Source organism: Nerophis ophidion, linkage group LG15, assembly GCF_033978795.1.
Source record: "Nerophis ophidion isolate RoL-2023_Sa linkage group LG15, RoL_Noph_v1.0, whole genome shotgun sequence".
NCBI lineage: Eukaryota > Metazoa > Chordata > Actinopteri > Syngnathiformes > Syngnathidae > Nerophis > Nerophis ophidion.
The window spans coordinates 28,819,981-28,833,563 of record NC_084625.1 but is presented as its reverse complement, the minus strand read 5'-3'; the positions used below and the strand labels follow the sequence as shown (position 1 = coordinate 28,833,563).

At 39.3% G+C, this 13,583-nt stretch overlaps 1 protein-coding gene across 1 annotated transcript in view; it reads left to right on the top strand.

The window, feature by feature from the left end:
• The window catches only part of LOC133569917 (plectin-like), a 200,321-nt gene that overhangs the window by 68,113 nt on the left and 118,625 nt on the right, over nucleotides 1-13,583 (top strand). The gene's annotated exons all lie outside the window — the stretch shown is intronic.

The following is a 13,583-nucleotide window of genomic DNA, read 5'->3' as shown; positions in this document are numbered from 1 at the left end:
TCTCTCTGCGGACCAATCTATCAGCTACATGCGTTCCTTTTTGTTTTGGCTCCTTTTGCTGCTTTACTGCAGGATTATGCTGTTAATCGCTCACTTTAGACGCACCATATGACTCATTTGAATGAACTATTATCAAACGGATGTTTTGTTTAAAGGCCTACTGAAACCCATTACCCACTACTAGTGACCACGCAGTCTGATAGTTTATATATCAATAATGAAATATTAACATTGCAACACATGCCAATACGGCCTTTTTAGTTGACTAAATTGCAATTTTAAATTTCCCGGGAGTTTTTTCTTGAAAACGTCGCGTAATGATGACGTGTACGCTTGACGTCACGGTCTGTTATGAATATGAGCGCTGCGCACACAAACAGCTAAAAATCGTCTGCTTTAACGGCATAATTACACAGTATTTTGGACATCTGTGTTGCTGAATCTTTTGCAATTTGTTCAATTAATATTGGAGAAGTCAAAGTAGAAAGATGGAGTTGGGAAGCTTTAGCCTTTAGCCACACAAACACACGGTGATTCCTTGTTTAAAATTCCTGGAGGTGAAACTTTACTATGGATCCGAGCGGACATGGATCCCGATCGAATGTCACCCAGCAGGTTTCGGTGAGAAAATTGTGGTAAAAAGTCGCTTCTTACCGGATATCAGCTGAGCTTGTGCCGCCCATAAAGTGCCGCCCATAAAGCCGCCGTCGACTTTGCTGAGACACTGCGCGTCAACACACCCGTGGACACACCCCTCCGAGTATCAGGTACTGTTAAACTCACTAAAACACTAGCAACACAATAGAAAGATAAGGGATTTCCCAGAATTATCCTAGTAAATGTCTCTAAAAACATATGAATCCGTCTCAATGCAGTCGCGTTTCTTTTTTTTTATCTTGTGGGTTTTTTGTTTTTGTTTTTTTCTAGTCTGTCACTATCAATATCCTCAAACACAAATCTTTCATCCTCGCTCCAATTAATGGGGACATTGTCGTTTTCTCGGTCCGAATAGCTCTTTTTGTTGGAGGCTCCCATTAAAATCAATGTGAATATGTGAGGAGCCATCAACATGTGACGTCATCATCTGCGACTTCCGGTAGAGGCAGGGCTTTATCGTGGATGTTCTCTACTAAATCCTTTCAGCAAAAATATGGCAATATCGCGAAATGATCAAGTATGACACATAGAATGGACCTGCTATCCCCGTTTAAATAAGAAAATCTCATTTCAGTAGGCCTTTAACATGCACTGAATTAGTGATGATTCTCTTGAAGACAATAAAGTTAAAGTTGAAGTAGCAATGATTGTCACACACACACACTAGGTGTGGCAACATTTTTCTCTTCATTTGACCCATCACCCTTGATCACCCACTGGGAGGTGAGGGGAGGAGTGATCAGCAGCGGTGGACGCGCCCGAAAATCATTTTTTGTGATTCAACCCCCAATTCCAACCCTTGATGCTGAGTGCCAAGCAGGGAGGTAATGGCTCCCATTTTTATAGTCTTTGGTATGACTCGGCCAGGATTTGATGACTTACATTTGTAAATAAAGTGTGTATTCATAATTTTCAGGTACAGTTTTAGCTTACTTTATTTGGAACATGGGCACATTTAGTAGTAATTGTAATTGTTTATTTTGTAGATGTTAAAAACAAACAAAAGATAAAAAAGAAAATGTATCATAATAACAATCAGGCCCTCCAGGATTTTTCGACATCACAATCGTGAAAATTCAACCAATTTCCTTACATATTTTGGCCAATCTGCGACATTTTTTCCAAATATTTTTTTCCTAGCAGCGCTCAAAATCTAAGGTCGTCCAAACTTTTTCCACTTGGGGCACCACATTGAAAAATCAAAGGAAGCTGGGCCATTTTTTAATGAGTTCATTGATTTTCCTGTTAAGCTTGCCAGCAGGAAATCCAAAATGGCATTACTGACATAGGGTAAAAAGCTGAAGATCACAAATGTGTACATAAACGAGCACCTCACTTAACGCAATGCTGAAATCGCCGAGGAGGCACGCGACTTGAGGAAACAAGGGAACATTCAGGGAACTTGGAGCGCCAACTTCAAAATCTACATAAAGCTGGATGAAGGTCCACAAGCAGAGTCCTAGCTATCAATGACATCGAGGATCTGGACGAATATCAGAACTTAATCAATCAATCAATCAATCAATGTTTATTTATATAGGCCTAAATCACTAGTGTCTCAAAGGGCTGCACAAACCACAACACAAACAACAACGACATCCTCGGTAGACCCCACATAAGGGCAAGGAAAACTCACCCCAGGGGACCGAAAGCAATGGATGTCGAGCGGGTCTAACATGATACTGTGAAAGTTCAATCCATAGTGAATCCAACACAACCATGAGAGTCCAGTCCAAAGTGGATCCAACACAGTAGCGAGAGTCCCGTCCATAGTGGAGCCAACAGGAAACCATCCCAAGCGGAGGTCAGAGATGTCCCAAGTCGATACACAGGCGAGCGGTCCATCCTGGGTCCCGACTCTGGACGAGCGGTCCATCCTGGGTCCTGACTCTGGGCAGCCAGTACTTCATCCATGGCCACCGGACATGGATGAAGTACCGTACTTTTGTTAAGTTCATCCAATCCTGGATGAACTTAACAAAAACATTTGACAGAATTAATCACAGCATCTGAATAAACACATTAGAAAGGTATGGAATCAGAGGGAGGCAGCACGGTGGGACAGGGTTTAGTGCATGTGCTTTACAATACGAAGGTCCTGAGTAATCCTGGGTTCAATCCCGGGCTCGGGATCTTTCTGTGTGGAGTTTGCATGTTCTCCCCGTGACTGCGTGGGTCCCCTCCGGGTACTCCAGCTTCCTAACACTTCCAAAGACATGCACCTGGGGATAGGTTGATTGGCAACACTAAATGGTCCCTAGTGTGTGAATGTGGGTGTGAATGTTGTCTGTCTACCTGTTTCGGCCCTGCGATGAGGTGGCGACTTGTCCCGGTACCCGCCCGAATGCATCTGAAGTAGGCTCCAGCAATCCCCGTGACCCCAATAGGGACAAACAGTAGAAAATGGATGGATGGATGGAATCAGAGGGTTGGTCTTGAACTGGGTAAAAGGCTACTTAATCAACAGAAAGCAATATGTGAACATAGGCGAACACACTTCTACATAGCTGAAAATACCTTGCGGCGTACCTAAAGGATCAATAATGGGACAAAAAGTCTTCAATCTTTTTACAAACCACATTTGTAAAGTTACAAAGGACTTAAAGTTAGTATTATTTGCAGATGACACAACTGCGTTTTTTTCAGGAGAGAACACACAGAACATAATACAAATAATAACTGAAGAAATTAACAAATTAAAAAGATAGTTTGACAAAAACAGACTATCTTTGAATCTCAGTCAAACTAAAATAATGTTATTTGGTAACAGTAGAAGAGCAAGTCAAACAATAGACGGAGTAGATATTGAAAGGGTTTTACCAAAACACATTTTTGGGTCTAATAATAGATGATTCAATGAACTAGAAATCTCATGTAAAAAATATACAACACAAAGTAGCAAAAAACACATCAATAATGAATAAAGTTAAAATATGCATTAGACCAAAAATCACTTCATATTCTTTGCAACCCAAAAGTGTTACCATATCGGAGTTATTGTGTAGACATATGGGGAAACAACTATAAATGTGAGCTTCATTCATTAACGGTGTTACAAAAAATATAAATTAATCATTAATGCAAAATGTTGGATATAAAGAACATACAAACCCTTTATTTTTTTAATCAAACATATTAAAATTCAACAATTTGGTGCATTTGCAAACAGCTAAAATGATGTATACAAAGCAAACTATAACCTGCTACCCAAGAATGTACAAACCTTATTCAGGGGTTAGTGCGTCTGCCTCACAATACGAAGTTCTTGCAGTCCTGGGTTCAAATCCAGGCTCGGAATCTTTCTGTGTGGAGTTTGCATGTCCTCCCCGTGAATGCGTGGGTTCTCTCCGGGTACTCCGGCTTCCTCCCACTTCCAAAGACATGCACCTGGGGATAGGTTGATTGGCAACACTAAATGGTCCCTAGTGTGTGAATGTGAGTGTGAATGTTGTCTGTCTATCTGTGTTGGCCCTGCGATGAGGTGGCGACTTGTCCAGGGTGTACCCCGCCTTCCGCCCGATTGTAGCTGAGATAGGCGCCAGCGCCCCCCGAGACCCCAAAAGGGAATAAGCGGTAGAAATGGATGGATGGATATTCTCAACAAAAGAGGAAAAATATAACCTTAGAGAAAAATCGAATGTAAAACACTTGTATGCTCTTACAACACTTAAAAACTCTAGCATATCAGTATGTGCAAATCAATTATGGAATGGATTAGGCAAAGAAATCAAACAGAGCAGCAATATGATTCAGTTTAAGAGACTGTTCAAAGTGTTCACAAAGTACACAGAACAAGAATTATGAACATCTTGAACCCCCTTTTTTTTTCTAGATAAAGATTATTTAAGTATTCCGTATTTTTTTACTTACTATGGTATATTATTTATTTTTTATCCATTCATTCACTAGTCTATAAAATCAGCCACACCTCCCTGATACCGAAGTACATGTCAAGCTACTTCCTTAACGTAAATGACCGCCATAACCACAACACCAGAGGGAGCTCCACAAACCATGTTAAACCCAGATTCCGATCTAACAAAGTTCTTAACTCATTCTCGTTCTATGCCACATCAATGTGGAATGCACTCCCAACAGGTGTAAAAGTAAGCGCATCTCTATCCTCCTTCCAAACCGCTCTAAAACAACACCTCCAGGCAACTTCAACCCTTTACTAAAACCCTCCTCCATTCACATCCCATCTCCCCGGATTGTAAATAACCTAATGTAAATAATTAAATGTATTTCTAATGTATATACTTGTTCTTATGCTATCTGAACTCACTATGTTCTCTGCTGGCTGTACATATCCTACTAAGTAAGACCTACACTGTTTCAATGTCCATTTCTCTGTTGATGCAATTGTTGATGACTGAAGTACTGATATCAACCAAATCTCCTCATCCCAACCCCCGGATTGTAAATAATTCAATGTATATACTATGATGATTAATTTGTGTGATGACTGTATTATGCTGATAGTTTATATTTATAGTGTATCAGTAACGGGGATTTTCCGATTGTTTGTTTGTTGCTTTGATAAACTGCACGCATCATAGTTAGCCACCTCAGTAAAACACATGTCCAACTCTGAAACACTCAAAGCAGAAAAAACTTGTTCTAATTTAACTGACTCCTTACCCAGACCAGTAGTCTCGCATTTTCCATCTAAATCCGTCTTCGGGATGGAGGAAAGTGGTGTTCTGTGGGGATTAGCCTTCTGCTTTGTTTTTAGCCCCGCTCGGCATCCGCGTTTCCGATCACACCGCTGGCGTCTGCTCCGTAGACGGCCCCCGCTGCTACTAGACTCCCCTGCTTCACAGGCCGCTGGATGTAGCCGCCGATGTATTCCCATGCTAGTTAGCAAGTCTAGCACGCAAGTGTCTATCAGTCCAAAACGGCCCGATATGTCCACATCCAGAAGTGTCTGGCGGTCGTACGTGATCACAGAGTGACCACGATGCGAGCCAGCCATAAAGTTTGTGGAATTGTCCGGTATTTCTGCCAAATGTTCCATCTTTAGCAGGAGCTCCTCGAGAGCGCAGCCCTTCCGGGCGCCGCCATTATATATAAATATATTATTAATATTATATATAAATGAGTTTAACACCCCTGATATGGATATGTTTTAAATGAAACAGCTTTGTGTTTTGAGAAGGCATGCACAATAAATAACGGACAGATTATTGAGCCGATTAGAGGAATTATGGCGTCATACCGATAAATCTGATCATTTAGAGCAGGGGTGTCAAACGTACCCGCGAACAGGTTTTATCCGGCCCTCCGGATGAGTTTGCTAAGTAGAAAAAGTAACCTGAAATTTTTGAATAAAAGAAAAAGCTGTTTTAAAAGTGTCTACTGGATGTCACAATATCAATTATTTGTATTTTTGTAGAAGATGCTACATATGTTTAAAATAATCCACATGATGTTAGTACAGGGGTTGGGAACCTTTTTGGCTGAGAGAGCCATGAAAGCCAGATATTTCAAAATGTATTTCCGTGAGAGCCATATAGGTGGCGACTTGTCCAGGGTGTACGCCGCCTTTCGCCCGATTATAGCTGAGATAGGCACCAGCGCCCCCCGTGACCCCAAAGGGAATAAGTGGTAGGAAATGGACGGATGGATGGATGGATGAATACAACTAAATGTGTGCATTTTTAAGTAAGACCAACATTTTTAAAGTATAATAAGTCTCTTATTATTTTCAATAACGTTGTTATTGTAAAGCTAACCAATAATAAATATATTTTTTCTTACTATTGATGCGACTTCTTGAACAGGTGCAATAGAAAATGGATAGTTGAGAATGTTTTATAATTTAAACTTTATTTTTAACACTGTGATTACCAGCGGAATTATTAATTTCTTATCGTGTTAGGCAATGTCAGCTAATATTTATCTGAGAGCGAGATGCCGTCATCAAAAGAGCCACATCTGGCTCTAGAGCCATAGGTTCCCTACCCCTGTGTTAGTACATCAGTCGAGGAAAATGAACAAACTACATAAGTAACTTACTGTATTTTGATTTTGATATTATTATTTTTATCTTGATAGATTGAAAATGAACACCAAAGAGTTGACTGATGAACATTATCACATCATTTATTCAGACAATGTAAATAATGACAAATAAAGATAGAATCAGAACACGCAAGTGTAAAAAAACAACAACAACATAATGATTTGTACAATTTCAGATTGTGCTTGTTCTATTTTTAAACAAAGAAAACAACCTGAAGTTGTCTTTATTTTTAAGTTATCGTGCCGTGATTTTACCAGTCCGGCCCACTTGGGAGTAGATTTTTCTCCATGTGGCCCCAATCTAAAATGTGTTTGACATACCCTGATTTAGAGTGAACAAATGGAGTGCTCCTTTTCACCTGCTCGCCTATTGTTAATGTGCCCTATGCTTATTGTCAACAAACATGGCATTAATCAAAACATTCAGCATACTGCTTGCACCAAATGTTCTGCAAACATTCCGCAAGGAGAAAAAAAACATCACACGTCAACACAGCAAACATTATTAACCACCTGAAAAATATATATTTAAGTATAAATACAAGGCTATCTGAATCAGCTTGAAAAAAAATAGCCCTAGTTTTTACCATCAACATCTCAACTTGGTACTTTACACCTTTTAGAATGTGGACACAACTGGTCCAACCAATCAAATGTCTCCCTGCGTCGCCCCTCGTCTTCCCTTCTTTGTTTACATCAACAGAGAATCATTCAATCACTCATTTATTACTCAAAAGTTACAAAATGTTCTCACCAAAAGTGCGGGTCAAGTACGTGTAGGAACATAAACGAAAGTTTACCATTTACTTTTAACTTAGAAAATGTGCACCAATGAGCACGAGAAATCTTATATACGACAGAGCAGAAAATAAGACTAAAAAATAATAATAATAACATTAATAAGATCGCCTTTGGTGGTGTTTGTTTGAACAACTATGCACGCTTGTATGCAAATTGGTCCCTTTATTGAAAAGAATGTCTTTCTATGTTCGTAATTTTAGTTTATTTTGAACATGCGTACCGTTACAACACATATTTACACTAGAATGGTAATGTAGTTCATTTAATCACATGAAGCAATGAATAACACATGTGACAACTGAATGAGTACATAAATGAATAAATAAATGCATATCAAAAAAGTGTGCCTGTCATGATCCGTGTCCCGGATCATGTTTTGTTATTTTCTGTTAGTTTTGGACTCCCTTATTTCCTGTTATTGTGCACCTTTGAGTTTGTTTAGTTACCATTGCTACTTATTATTTTCACCTGCCTCTGATTGGTGTTCGGGCCACTCACCTGTTTCTCAATCACTAATTAGAGGCATTATTTAAGCCTGCCTTTTCCAGTCAGTCGGCCTGGCTGCTTTGTATGTTTCATGCTCCTGTTACGTGAGTACTCCTTGTCTTGAGTCTATCCTAAGTGGTAGCGATAGCTTCCAGTGCGATCGGCACATTTTTATGTCGGCTTGTTTCCTGTTTTTTGTACCTCCTTGACTTCTCAAGAATAAGTCATGTTCCTACCTGCAAGTCCTGTCCGGAGTGGTCCGTTTGCATCCCGGGGGAACGAACCTTGCAGCAAGCTGTAACCCCGCCGTAACAGTGACAGTATAGAATAGGTAATAAGTAGTTCTTCACATAATTTGCTGAATATGCATTAGTTAATAGATTGTCTCATTCATAAGGGTTTTTCTTTTTTCTACTTTTATACTTTGCATTTTAGCTGTTTCCAAAACTGCATCATAAAAGTATATTGTTTAATGTAGTTGCTTAGTCCATTCTATAATTCAATTACACATACTGATATACCAAAGGTTATATGCATTATAAATGCATACAAATGTTTTAAGTTACATTTTTCCCAAAGGTTGTATTCCTCATCTTTTGTTGAGACCAATTGTTGTACGTTACTGCATTAGGGAGCAGGTTATTGTTAGCTTTGTGCATAATTCATTAATCATGAATAACTGTTTCTCATATATTAAGCATAAATACTGCACACTTAAGTCCCGCAAGATTCAGAAAGTACTTTAGGCTAAGTTACCATGTGAAGTACAGTACACGAGTCTGGATCAAAAAATAAATACATAATTTTTGTGCACTTTGAAGTGGTTTATAAGCATATGTATCACTTTTTTGTGTAAAGAGTGTGCAGGAAAAAACTTTGGCATGACATAAATATGTAGGTTAGTTGTTTTAATTGGGCTATATTTAACAGTTTCCAGTCAACAAAAGCTTCTGAAACTGTTACGGTTGGGGCGTCGCAGCTTGCTGCGCGGTTCGTTCCCCCGGGATGCAAACGGACCACTCCGGACAGAACTTGCAAGTCGGAACATGATTAAATTATCAGAACAATCCAAAAAGTACCAAAGACAGAAAACAAGTCGAATGAAACACATGCCAATCGCACTTGAAGCTAACACTTAGCATGGGCTAGGAGACTAGCAAAACTTACGTAACTGGTTGCGTGTAGCAAACAAAGAAGCCAGGACGAATGTGGCGAGAGAGGTGAATAAATTGCTCTCTGATTAGTGGTAGACTGCAGGTGAGCGTGCCAACCACTAACCAGAGGCAGGTGAACCCAATTAATCCCCATGGAAACCAAAACAAACCCAGATGTGCACAAAACAGGAACAAAGGGAGTCCAAAAATAACAGAAAATGAAAAAATATTATCTGGGCCACGGATCATGACAGAAACCTTCTTTTAAAGTTGATGATTTGCGCTGTCATTTGAACACTGGTCCGTGCAGCTTTCAGATTTGAGTTAACCAAACTAAAACCTCTCGGCTAACAATAGATCAGAAGTGTTCATGTAGTGCAGTCCTTCTCAAATAGTGGGACTGGCGCCCCTAGGGGTTGGGGGGTTCAAAGCCAGGTGGGACCCATGTGAAACAATGAAACATGCTTTTTTGCTGTACCAGAAAATACGGTGGGAGACGAGAAAAGACCGGTGTGTTTTTACCTTTATTATTAGTAAACTTACAATGTTATGCAGAGGTATAGTTATAACAATTTTACTATTTATAGTCACGGTGATGAGTGGGGGGCTGTGCAATATGTTCTTCCGCACAGGGGGGTCTGAATAGAAAATAATTAAAAAGCACTGATGGAGTGTAAATGAAGGCTTATAGACAGGGCCAGCCCGTGGCGTAAAATCTATGCAATTGTTTATTCAAGGGCCACAACCACTAGGGGGGCCACATGATCATGGCCAAGGCTTTTAAATATTTTTTATTTCTTTTATTTTTTTTAAAATCCATCAGTCATAAAATGTAAAATTACAAAAGTTTCGGTAAAATCAATGTTCAATAATAAGGTTGATTGAATCAAATGAGGAAAATGTAACACAACCTACACCCCCTTGCAACGGTGCAAAATGGTTCATTCCTTCTGGTAGAATGGAACGCTTCTATGGTTTCTCAACACAAAACGCATTTACGTCAGCAAAGCTCACATGTATGCATTCACACACAGCGCCAACATCTGGGAAATAGGATGAGGTGATAGAAGAACGGTAAAAATATGTTAAGTCTATATGTTGCAGCATCTGACGAAGTTTCATTTTCACTTTTGTGTGTCATAGCACATAATTGTGGTGCATTCAAGGAACCTTGATTGAAGTTCAAAACATAGACGTCACTAGTGTTTAAACCTCCTTGAAGATAGATGCACTAATAATTTTAATTATGATGTATTATTTGGGTAATTGGTGTCCAATAGGGATAATCCTACGTGAATAAGATAATCAGAAAAAAAAACATTAAACTATTTTTCCCATACAACTTACGTCAATAATAAGCAATATTTAGTGCATGTAAACATACTGAGTGTGTAAATGTGGGTCGGTGACGTTAGGTTTAGGGTGAGGTTTGGGCCCTTCAGGAGTATAATAATTCTATTAAAGGCCTACTGAAACCCAATACTACCCACCATGCAGTCTGATAGTTTATATATCAATGATGAAATATTAATATTGCAACACATGTCAATACGGCCTTTTTAGTTTACTAAATTGCAATTTTAAATTTCCCGCAAGTTTCTTGTTGAAAACATTGCGGAATGCTGATGTGAACGCGTGACGTCACGTGTTTTTAGGAAGTATGAGCGCTGCGCACACACACAGCTAAAAGTCGTCTGCTTTAACGGCATAATTACACGGTATTTTGGAGATCTGTGTTGCTGAATCCTTTGCAATTTGTTCAATTAATATTGGAGAAGTCAAAGTAGAAAGATGGAGTTGGGAAGCTTTAGCCTTTAGCCACACAAACACATGGTGATTCCTTCTTTAAAATTCACGGAGGTGAAACTTTACTATAGATCACAGCGAACATGGATCCCAACCGAAGGTCAACCAGCAGGTTTCGGTGAGAAAATTGTTGTAAAAAGTCGTTTCTTACCAGAGAAGAGCTGAGCTTGTGCCGTCCATAAAGCTACCGTTGACTTCCCCGAGACACTGCGCGTCAACACCCGGCCGTGGACTATGGCGTCACATTAGTAGCAAAAATCCAAGCGCATGAAAACTGTTATTGCGCGCTGATTCGCCACTTCGTGCACGCACGTGACACCCTTTTGCGCGCGTGTAGTGCCTTTGTGCGCGCGCGCGGCACCTTTTTGCGTGCGCGAGGTGTCTTTGTGCGCGCGCCGTCTTCGTTTTGGCACTTTGTGGGCGGTTATTCTTACACGGCCCCTTCTTTCTGATTGGTCAGACGAAAATAGCTGAGGGCCAATCAGAAGTATAGCAGGGCGGGTCATCGTCAATATGTGTCAAGATGATACAGCTCCTGTCGACAAACTAATTCTAAAAAGTCCAAATTTAGTGGTTTTGGAAAATGCCAATTGAATTTTGTCTAAAAGTCTTTGAAGAAGCTAATGTCTCATCTGTTGAGAGAATATCACATAGTTAATGAAGTGTCAAGATCAATATTTTTTCATACACATACAACCAGTCCACAGATGTCAGTCAATGATGGAAATTATATTTTCAAATATGTTTTCTTTCCTCACCTGTCTGTTTAAAAAAATATTTTTATTTATTTAATATTTGTATATGCAAATATTGAATGTATGCCACAATGTGGGACTATTTCCTCTATCTACTTTAAGTTTACACCAGAGTCTACCCTAACCCACTTATCAATGCGTACTTCATATCAGGAACACATGATTAGCATATGGGCCTAATTATTGATGTTCTGATTGCAATTACTATTTTAGTAGAATAATGAGTGACAGGTTAACATTACAATTAATTGAAGTGAATTATATAGGAGCAATGAACTGTCAGCGCATTTCATTCATCTAATGAATATGGTTTTAAATTTACTATAAAAAGTATTTACGTTTCTGCAAACAACTCAAACTATGGAAAATTAGATATCAGCCCAAATCAGTTCAGATGGCAGAGTTAAAAATATGTATTTAAAAAAACAACAAAAAAAGCTCGCTCCATACATTAGGCAAATTACATCTGAGAGATAATTGTATTAAAGACTTACTTGTTCAGCCATGATAGCCCCATGAAAACATGGTTTCCTTTCTTTTTAATCCCAGGGAACTGCCATGGACCTTTCATCATAGATATGAATAAACACTCCATGTTTCTCCAGCGTAGCGGCCATCTTACCTCGGACAGCTGCTCCCCATCATTTTATTGATGTCAATGGTACATGTACTATTTAAATATACACATACATACAATACTCTGACATTTATAACAAATCGAAAGGAGAAAAGAAAATGAACAGGCCCACTTTGTGGCATACATTCAATATTTACATATACAAATATTAAATACATAAAAATATGTTTTAAAACAAACAAGTGAGGAAAGAAAACATATTTGAAAATATAATTTCCATCATTGACTGACATCTGTGGACTGGTTGTATGTGTATGAAAATAGAGATATCTCGACACTTCATTAACTATGTGATGTTCTCTCAACAGATGAGACATTACCTTCTTCAAAGACTTTTAGATAAAATTCAAATGGCATTTTCCACAACTCCACTAAATTTGGACTTTTTAGAATTAGTTTGTCGACAGGAGCTGTATTATCTTGACACATATTGACGATGACCCGCCCTGCTATACTTCTGATTGGCCCTCAGCTATTTTCGCCTGACCAATCAGAAAGAAGAGGCTGTGTAAGAATAACCGCCCACAAAGTGCCAAAACAAAGACGGCGCGCGCACATAGGCACCGCGCGCACGCAAAAAGGCACTCCGCGCGCGCACAAAGACACCACACACGCGCAAAAAGGTGCCGCGCGCGCGCACGGAATTGAGAATCAGCGCGCGATAACAGTTTTTATGCGCTTGGATTTTTGGCACTAATGTGACGCCATAGTGGACGTACACTTCCGACTAGCAGGTACTGTTACACTCACTAAAACACTAGCAACACAATAGAAAGATAAGTGATTTCCGAAAATTATCCTAGTAAATGTGTCTAAAAACATCTTAATCTGTCCCAATGCAATCACGTTTTTTTTTTTTTACTCAAAAAACACAACTCTTTAATCCTCGCTCAAATTAATGGGGACATTTTCGTTTTCTCGGTCTGAATAGCTGTTTTTGTTGGAGGCTCCCATTAGAAACAATGTGAAGTTGTGAGGAGCCATCAACATGTGACGTCCGGTAGAGGCAGGGCTTTTCTCCAGTTGCAAACTTTATCGTGGATGTTCTCTACTAAATCCTTTCAGCAAAAATATGGCAATATTGCGAAATGATCAAGTGTGACACATAGAATGGACCTGCTATCCCCGTTTAAATAAGAAAATCTCATTTCAGTAGGCCTTTAAGTAGTATTAAAGTACAAAATTGGGTCACAAACAAAACTAGTTTAGGACCACACAAAGCCTAGGGCCTGCTTACAAGTACTATTATATGCTTATTATAGT